This window comes from Hemiscyllium ocellatum, chromosome 36, assembly GCF_020745735.1.
Source record: "Hemiscyllium ocellatum isolate sHemOce1 chromosome 36, sHemOce1.pat.X.cur, whole genome shotgun sequence".
NCBI classification, from domain to species: domain Eukaryota; kingdom Metazoa; phylum Chordata; class Chondrichthyes; order Orectolobiformes; family Hemiscylliidae; genus Hemiscyllium; species Hemiscyllium ocellatum.
In genome coordinates, this window is record NC_083436.1 from 6,712,353 (window position 1) to 6,728,926 (window position 16,574).

At 42.7% G+C, this 16,574-nt stretch overlaps 1 protein-coding gene across 1 annotated transcript in view; it reads left to right on the forward strand.

Annotated features, from left to right (window-relative positions):
• idua (alpha-L-iduronidase) overlaps positions 1–16,574 on the forward strand; it is a 269,569-nt gene that overhangs the window by 14,677 nt on the left and 238,318 nt on the right. The gene's annotated exons all lie outside the window — the stretch shown is intronic.

Sequence of the window (16,574 nt, forward strand, 5' to 3'; positions counted from 1 at the left end):
ATGTAGTATTCTTTCTCATGTTGAGTGATTAGATTTGTTGTCAGATTTTAATCTGTTATGTATTTTAAGAATATAAACTAAATATATCATTGACTTGATATTGACAGTGGCAGCAGTGATGGGACCTACTGATTTTAATATGGATTCCAATGTTTGTTTATTATAATTTTAAGATTTCATGACACTAGTTCAAATGTAATAATGGAGACATTTGAAACATTGCATTTATATTAATGTATTTAATGGCAGAACTATAGAAGAAAGAAGGCAAAGACCAGGTGCAAATTAAACAAGATGAACTTAGGCAGGGTACTTGTGAATATTTGACACTGAGATACATAGATTCTTGATCAGTGAGAATCGAGGATCTTGGGGAAAATCTGAAAAATGGACAGGAATATCAGATCAGCCATGATCCTATTGGATGCTCAAGAGGTTGAATGATTTGCTCCCTATTTCTACTGATCTTATGAACTACAATGTGCAAGTAAAAGTGAGGAAAGAGTTCCTGCTTTCAGAACAATGGAAAAATAATACCTTCTCTATGGTGGCAGCAGGTTATGGTTCGAGTGGTTCTGGAAGTGAGCAGGAGCAGTGTGATTATGGTTGTTTTAATTTCCTAACTAAGTCATACATAGGAGGTGAACAAAGTTGCAGATTAACCTGCAACCTGTAGTGTACTTACCCAGTTAGGTTCTTTTTTTCTTCAGGTTCCTACACACTTGATGCAACTGCAGACGCCAACTTCTGTGAATAACTGAAATTTTATTAAGCACCATACAGTACAAGCTTTCTGGAGAAACCCTTCACACTCTTTGCAATGCTTGTGAAGCCATGTCAAGGGATCTCTCTCTCTGAACAAAGTAACAGACTTTCCTTTATACTGAATGTTTACACCACAGTCAGTAATGCCCACAAGACAACTTCCCAGTCACTCACTTCCCCCACCCCACCCCCCACAATCATTTGCCATTCAAGACACAATGCAGTGACCACATTGTTTCCAGAAACAATATAATGTAAATCATCCCTTAATGGTTAAATCTATCGTGAATCTTTTTTTAACTACAGGGAGTAGTCAAAATTCCAACTGCAGTGTATTTATTGATTTTGAATACGATGATGATGCAATTCCTTTACTCTGAATAACTCTGAAATGGCCATGCAAATGACACCGAATGACAAAGGATGGGAATGTAAATTCCTTACAATCTACCTGTAAGTCAGAGGTATCCCACCCTCACCTCAGGACATCCAATTTCTTGCAGGTCAGCAGAGCAAATTAACCCTTTAATATCACAACCCTTCTTTTGTTTTATCAAGCATAATCCATTTGTATCATTCCTCATAGGCAGTTAAGTTTCAGTAACACCCATTACTCTGTGTCACCTTTGCAGAAGAAAGCTCAAAATAAAATTAAGAGACAGAGGACTGGAGAATGTTGTTCATGGATTGCAAAGCTGACCAGTGTTGAATATGAGACTTTGGGCCTTCTGCAATCTTGGAAATGGTGAATTACAGTTCATTTTAGATTAAGAAAATTAATTGCTCAGACTTACAGTTCCTAAAAGGCAAAGTCATTTTGACTTAAATCAGCAATTAATGAAAAATGATTGTGAATATTTCAGTACTTGTAGAGCCTTTTGACTGAATCACTTCTCTAATGCCACCACACAACAAACACAGGCTCCGTAGAAGATTCCTCCAAATAGGTAATTTGCATTGAGGTTGCAAAGGCATTTGTGTCCCTGGCTTCAGTGCACATATAATACTTCACATAATCCTTTTGGAAAGTATAATGATGATGGTAAACATGGGCTATAAATATCCAGTTTCTACTTCTGGTTTTAAGACCACAAGAATTAGCAACAGACCACCTAGCCCCTCATGCCTGCTCTGCCATTCAGTACAATCGTGGGCTCCACTCAGGGAACTATAGAGCTGTGAGCCTGACGTCAGTGGTGGGCAAATTGTTGGAGGGAATCGTGAGGGTCAGGATGTACATGTATTTGGAAGGTAAGGACTGATTAGGGATCGTCAGCATTGCTTTGTGCATGGGAAATCATTTCTCACAAACTTGATTGAGTTTTTTGAAAAAGTAACAAAGACAATTGAGGGTAGAGTGGTAGATGTGATCTAAATGGACTTCAGTAAAGTGTTCGACAAGGTTCCTTATGGCAGACTGGTTAGCAAGGTTAGATCTCACTGAATACAGGGAAAACTAGCCATTTGGATACAGAACTGGCTCAAAGGTAGAAGACAGAGTGGTGGTGGAGCATTATTTTCCAGACTGCAGGCCTGTGACCGGTGGAGGAGTGCCACAAGGACACTGGGCCCTCTACTTTTTGTCATTTATATAAATGATTTGGATGTGAGCATAAGTGGTACAGTCAATAAGTTTGTAGATGATACCAAAATTGGAGGTGTAATGGACAGCAAAGAGGGTTACCTCGGATTACAACAAGTTCTGGACAAGATGGGCCAATGGGCTGAGAACTAGCAGATAGAGTTTAACTCAGATAAATGCGAGGTGCTGCATTTTGGGAAAGCAAATCTTACCAGGACTTGCACACTTTAATGGTAGGGTCCTGGGGAGTGTTGCTGAACAAAGAGACCATGGAGTGAAGGTTCATAGCTCCTTGAAAGTGGAGTCGCAGGTAGGTAGGATAGTGAAGAAGGCGTTTGGTATACTTTTTTTTATTGGTCAGAGTGTTGAGTACAGGAGTTGGGAGGTCATGTTGCAGCTGTACAGGACATTGGTTAGGCCACTGTTGGTATATTGCGTACAATTCTGGTCTCCTTCCTTTTGGAAAGATGTTGTGAAACTTGAAAGAGTTCGGAAAAGATTTACTAGGATGTTGCCAGGGTTGGAGGATTTGAGCTATAAGGAGAGGCAGAACAGGCTGGGACTGTTTTCCCTGGAGCTTCGGAGGCTGAGGGGTGACCTGTTAGAGGTTTACAAAATTTGAGGGGCATGGATAGGATGAATAGACAAAGTCTTTTTTTCCCTGGGGTGGAGTCCAGAACTAGAGGGCGTAGGTTTAGGGTGAGAGGAGAAAGATATAAAAGAGACCTAAGGAGCAACTTTTTCACGGAGGTTGGTATGTGTATGGAGAAAGTGATGGAGACTGGTACAATTGCAACATTTAAGAGGCACTTGGTATGGTTTGGAGGGATATGGGCCGAGTGCTGGCAGGTGGGACTAGATTGGATTGGGATATCTGGTTCGCATGGGCGGGTTGGACCGAAGGGTCTGTTTCCATGCTGTACATCTCATAACTGTATGACCTGCCTGCTGATCATAACCCTTAATTCCTTTACTGTTCAAAAATCTATCTTTGCCTTACAAAATTCAACGAAGTAGGCTGAAGTGTTTCACTGGGCAGGGAATTCCACAGATTCACAACCCTTTGGGAGAAGAAGTTCCTTCTCAGCTTAGTCCTAAATCTGCTTCCCCCTTATTTTGAGGCTTTGTCCCCAGTTCTAGTTCACCTGTCAGTAGAAACAACCTCCCCGCTTCTATTTTATCTATTCCCTTCATAATTTTATGTTTCTATAAGATACTACCCCATTTTTCTAAATTAATGAGGCTTTCAAGAAGTAAGGTGACGTGTATCTAAAATGGATACTGTTATCTGTTCAGATTGAGCCAAGCTTACTAAACCATTCTTTAAATAAGGATCAGTCTGAGCTGAAGTTAACTTTGTTATAAAGACACTGAAACTTAAATCTGTATTTTCTGGTTGATTTGCACTTTTCTGCATTTCACATACCAACTCATCTGTAAGTTATTTAATTTCAAAAACAATGAAACTAGGCCAGATTCTGATGTTATCCTGCAAGGTATGCATGGAACATTTTCACACATGTACTATTGTGCAGTGGTTAGCAGACAGATAAGATATGAGCTTGCACAGTATTGTATTTGAGCTTCTGCAAACCACTCAGTCACCAAGGGGCAGGAATGATGTCTCACTGATCCAAGAAAAGGGTGATACCGAAAGAGAAGATGAAGGTGTTTGTTCACAGCAAAGCCTTTTCATATTGACTCAGTTTTTCATGGTGGAAACATATTGCCTCCTCTCTTGTTGACCTTGTCATTCCTTGCCTAGAGGCCAACAGTATTTTTTAGCAAGACTGTAGCTCCAGTACTCAGAGGTCATCAGCCTTTAAAAATTTATAACTGGGATCTGAGCAGCCTAGCATTATCTCTGTTAATCAGCTGGTGTCTGTTTTAACTGCCATCTATAGTTTTATATTTAAACAAGGTGCCCTGGAACATCTGGTGTTCTGAAGGTGTTTTTGACCATTTTGGCAAGGCAAACCGTGAAAGGACTTGCACAATTAATTGTTGCAGAACAAAGAGACCTAGGGGTACAGATACATAGTTCTTTGAAAGTAAAATCACAGATTGACAGGGTGGTGAAGAAGGCATTTGACATGCTTGCCATCATTGGTCACAGCATTGAGTATAGAAGTTGGATGCCATGTTGCGGCTGTACAAGACATTGGTGAGACTACTTTTAGAATAGTGTTTAATTCTAGTCTTCCTGGTTTGTGCGAAGATTTGTAGCTCGGGTGCTCGTTGTTGTGGTTCTGTTCGCCGAGCTGGAAGTTTTTGTTGCAAACGTTTCGTCCCCTGGCAGGGAGACATCATCAGTGCTCTGGAGCCTCCTGCGAAGCGCTTCTTTGATGTTTTTTCCGGTATTTATAGTGGTCTGTCCTTGCCGCTTCCGGGTGTCAGTTTCAGCTGTCCGCTGTAGTGGTTGGTATATTGGGTCCAGGTCGATGTGTTTGTTGATCAACAAAGAAGCGCTTCGCAGGAGGCTCCAGAGCACTGATGATGTCTCCTAGCCAGGGGACGAAACGTTTGCAACAAAAACTTCCAGCTCGGCGAACAGAATCTAGTCTTCCTGCTATAATGGTATGAGGTTGGCTGTGCGTACTGTATCTTTGACAGAGAGAATACTGCTCTGAACTGACAGCTTAAGGCACATCTAGTATATGACTAGATGGCAGTCCCAGAGTGTACTGGAAAATTGTAAATGCGTAACATTTGACTGTGAAATTAATACCTGAGTTTTGGTTGCTGTTTTGACGACAATTTGAATTTAACCCATCAGTTTCAATTCTGCCCCAGGATACTAAAAAGCAATTGAGTTTGAACTTTTTTTGCCAATAAATGTTTTTGGTGGCACGGTGGCTCAGTGGTTAACACTGCTGCCTCACAGCGCCAGGGGCCCAGGTTCGATTCCACCCTTGGGCAACTGTCTGTGTGGAGTTTGCCCATGTTTGCATTGATTTCTTTCCTGGTGCTCTGGTTTCCTCCCACAATCCAAAGATGTGCAGGCTAGGTGAATTGGCCATGCTAAATTTCCCGTAGTTTAGGTTATTAGTCAGGAGTAAATATAGGGTAGGGGTGGGTTACTTTTGGGGCAGCACGATGGCTCAGTGGTTAGCACTATGGCCTCACAGTGCCAGAGACTCCGGGTCAATTCCTGCCTTGGGCAACTGTCTATATGGAGTTTGCACATTCTCCCCTTGTCTGCATGGGTTTCCTTCGGGTGCTCCGGTTTCCTCCCACAGTCCAAAGATGTGCTGGTTAGCTGAATTGGCCATGCTAAATTGCCAGTAGTGTTAGGTGGATTAGTCAGGGATAAATGTAGGGGTGGGTTGCTCTTCGGAGGGTTGGTGTGGACTTGTTGGGTGAAGGGACTGTTTCTACACTGTAGAGAATCTAATTTAATCTCAACATCTAACCAATAAGACGGTCCAGTGTTGGGGGGTGTATGAATGTGGACATTTTGAAAATCGGTCAGAGAGCAACTGTCATAGATGGAGAAACTCCTGCAGCGCGAATTGCCGATCTTAACATATTGCTTTTAAAGAAATTAGAGAACATGCTCTCTATCAAAGGTACCTTTCCATGTGAAACATACCTGTGAAAGAAGACAATTCAGAGAGATCAGCAGCCGGAAGACTGAAACAGAAGACTACAGCGGCTGTGTGGTTTTGAAATTAAGTTGATGTAATCTTAATAAGTGTCTTATTGGAACAACATATTATAGAATAGTACAGGCCCTTTGGCCCTTGATGTTGTGCCAGCCTTTTATCTACTCTAAGATCAGAAAAACCTACAGACCCTTCATTGTATAAACTTCCATATTTTTGTAGAGTTGGAGTCAGATAATAAGCAGTTAAGAGAAAGGGGGGACTTAGAATTGTGAATAGCTGTTTACTGTTGACTTTTACAGTTAAAAATAAATTGATTTTTTTTAAAATAATGGAATTTGGGAGTTCTCTGTCACTCATATTTAACAGATTACAAGGTGCACTTTTCTGGGTCTTTAATTAGCAGAGGGGTTATAACAGGATTGGGTGCTAGGGTCTGAGATTTGGATAGATTTGAACAGACTTGGGATACAAAAGTTCCCAGCAGATTTAAACAATTGGCAATTAGTGTCCCGCTCTTTAAATAAAACTTAGTTCTCTCTCTTCTCTCTGTCGGGGTGTCTCGCGCTCTCTCTCTCTTGATGGCAGTCGCTCTATATACCCCCAACATCAGATCATCTCATTAGTTTGATGTCAGCAAAACCAATAAATTCAAACTCGATTGGGTTTTAGTATCCTGGGACATAATTTCAGTTGGGTGAATTCGAATTGTTGTAAAAACAGCAATCAACTCCGGTGTCTATTTTGCAGCCAAATGTTACATATTTTCAATTTGCTAGTACACGCTAGGACTGCTAATTAGTCATATGACAGGTACTTGTCCACTTTCAGTTCAAAACAGCATTTACTGTACATCTTAAAGGTACAGTACATGCCTTTAACTTCATAACAAGTTAGAAAAACCTAACTTGCAATTGAGGCAAATGGAGTTAGAAGATACAGAAAGGGAAACCAGGATGAAAAAAGGAAAGGGAGAAAAAATTTGAACTTCTTCAGAACAAGAACAAAGATCAAAGAAAATTACAGCACGGGAACAGGCTCTTCGGCCCTCCAAACACGTGCTGATTCAGATCTTCTATCTAAACCTGTTGCCTATTTTCTAAGGATCTGTATCCATAAGACATAGGAGTGGAAGTAAGGCCATTCGGCCCATTGAGTCTCTGCCATTTAATCATGGCTGATAGGCATTCCAATGCCATTTACCCGCACTCTCCCCATACCTCTTAATTTCTTGCGAGATTAAGAATGTATCAATCTCTGCCTTGAAGACATTTAATGTCCCAGCCTCCACTGCGCTCCATGGCAATGAATTCCACAGGCCCACCACTCTCTGACTGAAGAAATGTCTCCTCATTTCTGTTCAAAATTGACCCCCTCTAATTCTAAGGCTGTGCCCACGAGTCCTTGTATACCCACCTGACGGAAACAATTTCCCAGTATCCACCATTTCTAAGCCATGCATTATCTTCTAAGTTGCTATTAGATCTCCTCTCAACCTTCTGAACTAACGAATACAATCCCAGTATCCTCAGCCGTTCATCGCATGTTAGGCCTCTGCTCCTGTATGTTATCTCTCTGCTCCCTGGCCATTTATGTATCTGTCTAGATACATCTTAAATGATGCTGTCATGCCATACCACCTCCACTGGCAACATTTTCCAGACACCCACCACCCTCTGTGTAAAGAAATTTCCATGCATATCTCCCTTAATTTTCCCCTTCTTATCTTGAACTTGTGACCCCTAGTAATTGAATCCCTCACTATGGGGGAAAAAGCTTCGTGCTATCCACCCTGTCCATACCTCTCATGATTTTGTAGACCTCAACCAGGTCCCCCCTCAACCTCACATCTTTCTAATGAAAATAATCCTAATCTACTCAACTTCTCTTCAAAGGCTAGCGCCTTCCATACCAGGCAACATCCTGGTGAACCTTCTCTGCAGCCTGTCCAAAGCATCCACATCCTTTTGGTAATATGGCGACCAGAACAGGAGGCAGTATTCCAAATGTTCCCGAGCCAAAATCCTATACAACTCTTGTCAACTCTTTTACTCAATATGCTGTCCAATGAAGGAAGACATAACGTATGCCTTCTTCACCAATCTATCGACCTGCGTTGCCACCTTCAGGTACAATTGACCTGAACACCCAGATCTCTCTGTACATGAATTTTCCTAGTGCTTTTCCATTTACCCTGTAGTTCGCTCTTGAATTAGACATTCCAAAATGCGTCACCTCGCGTTTGCCCATATTGAACTCCCATCTGCCATTTCTGTGCCCAACTCTCCAATCTATCAATATTCTTCTGTATTCTCTGACAGTCCCCTTCACTATCTGCTACTCTCCTAATCTTGGTGTCATCTGCAAATTTGCTAATCAGACCACCTATAATTTCCTTCACATCATTTATGTGTCTCACAAATAAGTGGTCCAAACACAGATTCCTGTGGAACACCACTGGTCACAGTTCCCTATTTTGAGAAACGCACTTCCACTACTACTACTGTCTCCTGCTGCCCAGCCAGTTCTCTATCCATCTAGCTAGTATACCCTGGACCCCATACGACTTCACCTTCTCCATTAGCCTACCATGGGGAACCTTATCAGACGCCTTACTGAAGTCCATGTGTATGACATTTATAGCCCTTCCCTCATCAATCAACTTTGTCACTTCCTCAAAGAATTCTATTAGTTGGTAAGATAGGATTTTCCCTACACAAAACCATGTCACCTGTCAGTGATAAGCCCATTTTCTTCCAAATGTAAATAGAGGCTATCCCTCAGTATCTTCTCCAACAGCTTCCCTAACACTGACGTCAGGCGCACTGGTTTATACTTAGCTGGATTATCCCTGCTACCCTCCTTAAACAAGGGACAACGTTAGCAATTTGCCAGTCCTCTGGGACCTCACCCGTGTACAAGGATGCTGAAAAGATATCTGTTAAGGCCCCAGCTATTTCCTCTCTCACTTCACTCAGCAATCTGGGATAGATCCCATCCAGACCTGGGGACTTGTCCACCTTAATGCTTTTTAGAATACCCAACACTTCTGCCTCCTTATGCCAACTTGACCTAGTGTAATCAAGCATCTATCCCTAACCTCAACATCGGTGATGCCCCTCTCCTCACTGAATACTGATGCATAGTACCCAGTAAGAATCTCACCCATTTTCTTTGACTCCACACATAACTTTGCTCATTTGTCCTTGAGTGGGCCAACCTTTTCTCTAGTTACCCTCTTGTTCCTTATAAGTGAATAAAAGGCTTTGGGATTTTCCTTAATCCTGTTGGCTAAAGATATTTCATGACTCCTTTCAGTCCTCTTAATTCCTCATTTCAGATTGGTCCGACTTTCCCGATATTCTTCCAAAGCGTTGTCTGTTTTCAGTCGTCTAGACCTTTTATGTATGTTTCCTTTCTCCTCTTAGCTAGTCTCACAATTTCATCTGTCATCAATGGTTCCCTAATCTTGCCATTTCTGTCCCTCATTTTCACAGGGACACCTCTGTCCTGCTCTCCAATCAACCTCTCTTTTAAAAGCCTCCCACATATTAAATGTGGGTTTACCGTCAAACAACTGCTACCAATCCACATTCCCCAGCTCCTGCCGAATTTGGCTGTAGTTGGCCTTCCCCCAATTTAGCACTCTTCCTTTAGGACCATTCTCGTATTTGTCCATGAGTATTATAAAACTTTTAGAATTGCGATCACCATTCCCAAAGTAATGCCCTACTGAAACTCCAACTCACCTGGCCGGACTCATTCCCCAATACCGGGTCCAGTTGGGCCCCGTCCCGAGTTGGACTATTTACATTCTGCTCTGGAAAACCCTCCTGGGTGCACCTTACAAATTCTACTCCATTCAGACCTCTAGCACAAAGTGAATCCCAGTCAATGTTGGGAAAATTAAAATCTTCCATCACCACCACCCTGTTACTCCATCTTTCCACAATCTGTTTACATATTTGGACTTCTATGTCATGCTGTCTGTTGGGAGGCCTGTAGTACAGCCCCAACATTGTTACTACACCCTTCCTATTTCTGAGCTCTGCCCATGTTGCCTAACTGCTCGAGTCCCCCATAGTGCCCTCCTTCAGCATAGTTGTGATCTTGTATCCAACCAGTATTGTAACTCCTCCACTCCTTTGACCTCTTTCTCTATCCTGCCTGAAGCTTCTATATCCTGGGATATTGAATATTTAGTTGCCAATAATGCCCTTCCCTCAACCAAGTCTCAGTAATAGCATTAATATCATACTCCCAGGTACTAATCCAAGCCCTCAGTTCATCTGCCTTACCTGCTATGCTTCTCGCATTAAAACACATGCACCCCAGACCACCTGTCCCTTTGAGTTCATCATCTGCTCCCTGCCTTCTCTTCTCCTTCATCATTCTGACTTAACTAAAGCCTGTAAGGAGCTAGATAATTACTACCTCCTCATTTGGTTCCCATCCCCCTGCCACATTAGTTTAAACCCTTCCAACAGCATAAGCAAAAGCAATCCCGAGGACATTGTTTCCAGGATGTTGGTTTGCTCACTGAACTGGAAGGTTAGTTTTCAGACCTTTCATCACCATATTAGGTAACAACATCAGTGAGCCTCTAGGTGAAGCAGTGGTGCCATGGCTTGTTTTTTATTTGTGTTTAGGTTTCCTTGGATTGGTGATATCATTTTCTGCAGTGACATCATTTCCTGCTTGTTTTCTCAGGGGGTGGTAAATGGGATCCAAGTCGATGTGTTTGTTGATAGAGTTCCTGTTGAAATGCCATGCTTCGAGGAATTCTCGTGTGTCTCTCTATTTGGCTTGTCCTAGGATGTATATGTTGCCCCAGTCGGAGTGGTGTCCTTCTTCATCTATACGTAAGGATACTAGCGAGAGTGGGTCATGTCTTTTTGTGGCTAGTTGATGTTCATGTGTCCTGGTGGCTAGTTTTCTGCCTGTTTATCCAATTTAGTGTTTGTTACTGTTCTTGTAAGGTAGTTTTGTAAATGTTATTAGTTTTACTTGTTGTAACAACAAGAATTTGTTGTAACACAAAATCAGTGCTTGTCATTGAAGAAAGGCACTATGGGAAAAGATGTGGTAAGAGAGGTTAAGCCAATGGGATTAGTGGAAGTAGTAAAGGAGACCCCAAGAAACATTGAGATGCAGGAGAGTGCACAGCCTAGCGAGGGGCTAGGTATTGAGTTAGTGCCCAATCTCTATCATAACTTCCGTTCTATGGGTAAAGTTTATTCAGAACAGGGGGAGAAGGGAAAGCATTACAATTGAGAGATACAGGAGCTCATCAGTAAGAGAGAAATATTTGCACTCTTTTTGACATGTTAACTGAGAGTGGTAATTTGTGGATTAGATGGACAGACTTTAGTGTTCCTCTTTGTAAGATCAGATTGGAGTGCCAACTCAGGACCGGGGAAGTAACAAAGTGTCAGTTTCAGGAATACAGTTTGTTCTTAAGAACAATTGAGCATGATCCAGGGTGGGAGTGACGCGCCTTGATGGGGAGAAGTCTAAGGAAAACTAGGGAACCGAGGAGTTAAAAAACAAATACCCCGGAATTTTTCCAGATTCTGTAGTAACAAGATCCTGTTGTCATTAAATCGCAGCAAGAAGCAAAAACTAAAGAAAAAGACGAGGGAGTTGAAGGTCAGTTAACTGACATCTTGTTTGAGGTAATGGTGCAGGAAAAACCTGAACAGGTAGAGGATCAGGCAGAAGTGTTTACCCCTGAAAGGCTAATGGACTTACAAGAGAAAGACACCGACAGTAAAAGTGCATACTCAGAAAATGAATCAGAATGTATTCGCGAGTATTATTATCTGAAGGATAGCATCTTAAGATGAAAATAAAGATCATGGCAGGTTAGTGCAGAAGAGAAATGGGCAGAAGTGCACCAGGTTGTGTTACTGGTCCCATACAGACAGTGGGTAGCACATGAATTACCAGTAAGAGGTCATCTTGCTGTGAGGAAGACTCCGGTTAAGGTTCAAAAGTACTTGTATTGGCCTGCACAAGGAAGTGGTTAAATTTTTCCGTACGTATCATATGTGCCAAACATTACTTAGGCCACAGGCAATAATGAAACCAGCAACTTCGTTGCCAATTCCCACATTCGAAGAACCTTTCACACTGATTCGGATTGATTGTGTAGGTCCCCTCCCTAAAACTAAAAGTGGGAACCATTATTTGGTGTCATATTGGATGTGTCTACCAGATTTCTGAAGGCAATTCCATTACGGAGTATTCGGGCAAAAAGGGTGTTGGAGGAGTTATTAGCTTTCTTTACCCCTGATGGGCCACCCTGCTAGGTTGTTTTAAGGAAGTCATGGATAGCTTAGGCATGCAGCACTTTTAAAATCAAGTGCGTACTGTCCTGTATCTCAGGGAGCTTTGGAAAGCTGGCATTAGACTTTTGAAGACTCTGTTTTAAGACTGTACTGTCAGGATTGTCTGTGTGACTGGGATAAAGGTTTCCCATTCTTATTGTTTGCCATTAAAGATGCCCCAAAAGAATTTACTGGGTTTACTCCCTTTGAGTTAATATTCGGACGTGAACTGAGATAGCCTTTGAAATTAAAGAAAATTTATGGGACCAAATTCAGAGATCTTTTACTTGAATTGTGTATCTGAGGTGAGGGAGAGATTAAATCAGGTATGTGATTTTAGCTAAACAGCGTCTGAAGAGGGCGCAGCATAGAATGAAGAAGGTGGCAGATAAAAACTGAAATTCAGATGATTTCCCATGGGGGTGACTTAGAAGTATTGTTACCAGTGGTAGGAGATTTCTCCAAAGGCACATTTAGTGGTCCCTACCAAATCGAGAGAAAGTTGAGTCAGGTAAATTATCTGGTAAAATTTCGGTATGTAATAGAGACGGTGAACTGGAGAAACAGGTGTTAGTTACTGCCCCAGAATACCTAAAATCCACAGACCTGACTGCCCCGGTTGACTTATTGTCTCCGCTTGCTTCTGCCCCATCGAATTTAGCTCCTCATATCTCAACACCATCCTGTTCCCCCTTAATCCAAGAACACCTCACATACATTCAGAACACCACACGTGGCCTTTACCACCTCCATGATTATCGATTCCCTAGCCCTAACGCCTCATCTTCATTATGAACATCCAGTCCCTTTACACATCTGTTGCCTCCAAGCCCTCCGTTTCATCCTTTCCTGCCGGCCCAACTCGTATCCCTCCACCAATGCACCCATTCGATAACAGAACTGGTTCTCACCCTCAACAGCTTCTCCTTCAAATCCTCCCACTTCCTTCTGATTAAAGGGGTAGTCATGGGCACTGCCTGGGTTCCAGCTACGCCTGCCTCTTCATAGGATATGTGGAACAGTCCATCTTCTGCAGTTATACTGGCACCATTCCCCATCTTTTTCTCTGCTTCATTGACTGACTGTATCAGTGCCACCTTATGCTCCCACAAGGAGGTTGAACAGTTCATCAACTTCACAAACACCTTTCACCTTGAACCTAACTTCACCTGGATGGTCTCGGACACCTGCCTCCCCTTGCTGGGTCTCGTCCATCTCCAGTGACCGATTCAACACGGACGTCTATTTCAAACCTACCGACTTCCACAGCTACCTGAACCCACTTTGTGTAAAAATGCAATCTTATACTCCCAATTTTTCCACCTCCACCATATCTGCTCCCAGGAGGAGCAATTGCACTCCAGAACATCCCAGATAACCACCTATTTCAAGGACTGCAATTTCCCCTCCTATGTGATCAAAAATTCCCTTCAGCACATCTCCACTTTGCGTAACTCACTCTTGAACCCCACCCCTAGCAACAAGCACAGAATCCCCGATCCTCCCCTTCTATCCCATTAAACTCCAGCTACAACACATTATCCTCAGCCATTTCCACCACCTACAATCAGACCTTACCACCAGATATGTTTCCCTTCCCACCCCATTTGCATTCTGCAGAGTCTATTCCCTGCATGGCGCTCCCCACCAACCCACTCTCCACACCTAGCACTTTGTAAAACCTGTACCCATACCTCGCCCCTCACCTTTGTGCAAGGCCCCCAAAGGATCTTTTCACATCTGGCAGAAATTTTCCTGCACATTCAAATACCTCATCTTTTGCGTCCATTGCTCTCAATGTGGTCTCCTCTGCATTGGGGAGACAGGATCCCAACTCAGGGGACATTTCTGGGAGACATGCACCAAACAATTCCACCGCCCTGTAGCTGATTCTTTAAACTACTACCATCCCCTCCCCGCACCACCAAGGACATGAGAGTTCTAGGCCTCCTTGATGCCAGGAGGAAGAACCACATGGCTTCAACACTGATGTTACCAGTCTCCAAATAATAATAACAACAACGACGACGACGACGACGACGACAACACATTCCAGATCCAAACCGCCAACTAGGTACTGCTGTCTTGACCTGTCCATCCTCCTTCCCACTTATATGCTCCACCCTTCCTGCTGACCTGTCACAACCACACCCCCCACCTGCTTCTACCTATTGCTTTCCCAGCTGCCTGCTCCCCAATTCCCACCCTCCTATTTATCTCTCAGGCCACTCCCCCAACATTCCTGATGAAAGGGTCGAAACAATGACTCTCCTGCTCCTCTGATGCTGCCTGACCTATAATGACTTTCCAGCGCTACACTTCTCGACTGTGAGAATCTCTTTCCCATGACCGATATGTCTAAAACTTCAGCATTTTAATTGAAGAGCAAGTGATTTTGACAAGATCTGAGAGGGAAAAAAAATCACCTTGAGCGTGGTGGAGCTATGAAACATACAGCCTGAGACAGTGATGGAGGTAGATACTTTTGAAACATTTAAGACGCATCCGGATCAGCACTTGATACCAAAGCACAGTTGGCTGTAGACCAACTACAGGTAAATGGGATTAGTATAGTTTTGATTTTTGTTATTTGGCACAGTCATTGTTGGGCCGTAGGGTCTCTTTTCCATGCTATGTGACTCTTAAGTCTCCATTACCCTGCTAAGCTATACAGCATGGATGTCAACATAAAGACAACAAGTAGGAGATGACTGTTTCCTGTGGATTTAATAAAGGATATTGTTATAAGAATAAAGCATGCTTGTCCTTCCACTGTTGAAAAATGTGGTGCTGGAAAAACACAGCAGGCCATGCAGCATCCGAGGAGCGGGAGAATCGACATTTCGGGCATTAGCCCTTCTTCAGGAATAGAGCTGATGTGCCAAGCGGGCTGAGATAAAAGGTAGGGTGGAGGGAATTTGGGGGAGGGGTGCTGGGGATACGATAGGTGGAAGGAGGTGAGGGTGATAGGCCGGAGAGGGGGTAGGGGCCGAAAGGTCGGGAAGAAGATTGCAGGTCAAGAGGGCGGTGCTGAATCCGAGGGTTAGGACTGAGATAAGGTGGGGGGAGGGGAAATGAGGAAGCTGGAGAAATCTACATTCATCCCATGTGGTTGGAGGGTTCCTAGGTGGAAGATGAGGCACTCTTCCTCCAGGCGTCGTGTGGCCAGGGTCTGGTGATGGAGGAAGCCAAGGACCTGCATGTCATTGGCGGAGTGGGAGGGGGAGCTAAAGTGTTCACCCATGGGGCGGTTGGGTTAGTTGGTGCGGGTGTCCCAGAGGTGTTTCCTGAAATGTTCTGCAAGTAGGCGGCAATGTCTCCCCATTGTAGAGGAGTGCAAGTAGGCGGCTTGTCTCCCCAATGCTTTGTTTTCTGAAAGCCCTTTTTTGCATGTAACATGACACTGCAGCCTCATTTTTGTACATCCTTTTCTATCTGCCTTTGATGGATGGGGATGGAGGGAAGGGAGGAACGTGTGAATCTCTCAAATAGTTTCAATGTAGTGAGGGAAGGATATTAGTGTGCTGTGGTTGTGATGGTGGAGGCGGGGGCTCAGAATTTATTTGTTGCAAATACCCTGTGCTCTTTGCTAGAACTTGCAATGCTCACAAATAAGGTACATTTTGGATTACTGTTGAAAACCACAACCAAAACTTCAGCTATTGACAAAAGGTAGGTTAAATATACTAAACATACTTTTTTAAAAATCTGTTTTCCTACCTCAGAAATATTTTCTGTTTAGCAATGTTACTCAGTCTATTTGATGTTGCATTGTTTAAAACACAAGCTGATTTCAGATTGTCTTTATTTAGTGCATTTCCCTTACATAGGTTTTAGATACTCTGAAAAAATTGTTGCAAAACATTTCCATCATAAGTAGATTTAAAGTACAAAAATACAGTAATTGCTACAACTTAACGTTACAAAATATTCGGAAACATCATTTGAGTCATTTATAATTTAATGACATGAGTAATGTTTTAATTAAGTTGCCCACAATGAATACCATTACAATACTGTAATAGTTGTTTTCAATCTAAATTTTTATGTTAACGTGATTTTCCCCAAAAAGGCACCCTTAAGCACAAAATTTGAGTCAACTAGGCTGTAGATATAGTACTTAGTTTGAATGAAAACTCAAATCAATCTTGTTTTTGAGATCATTAATCCATATTTATTTACAGACAACTAATCAACTTCCTTGTGCACATAATCCTAACATCAAAACTGAATCCCAGTGATACAAAAAAAACAGTAAGATATTGGAACATGTAGATGCTTTCCAGGATGACT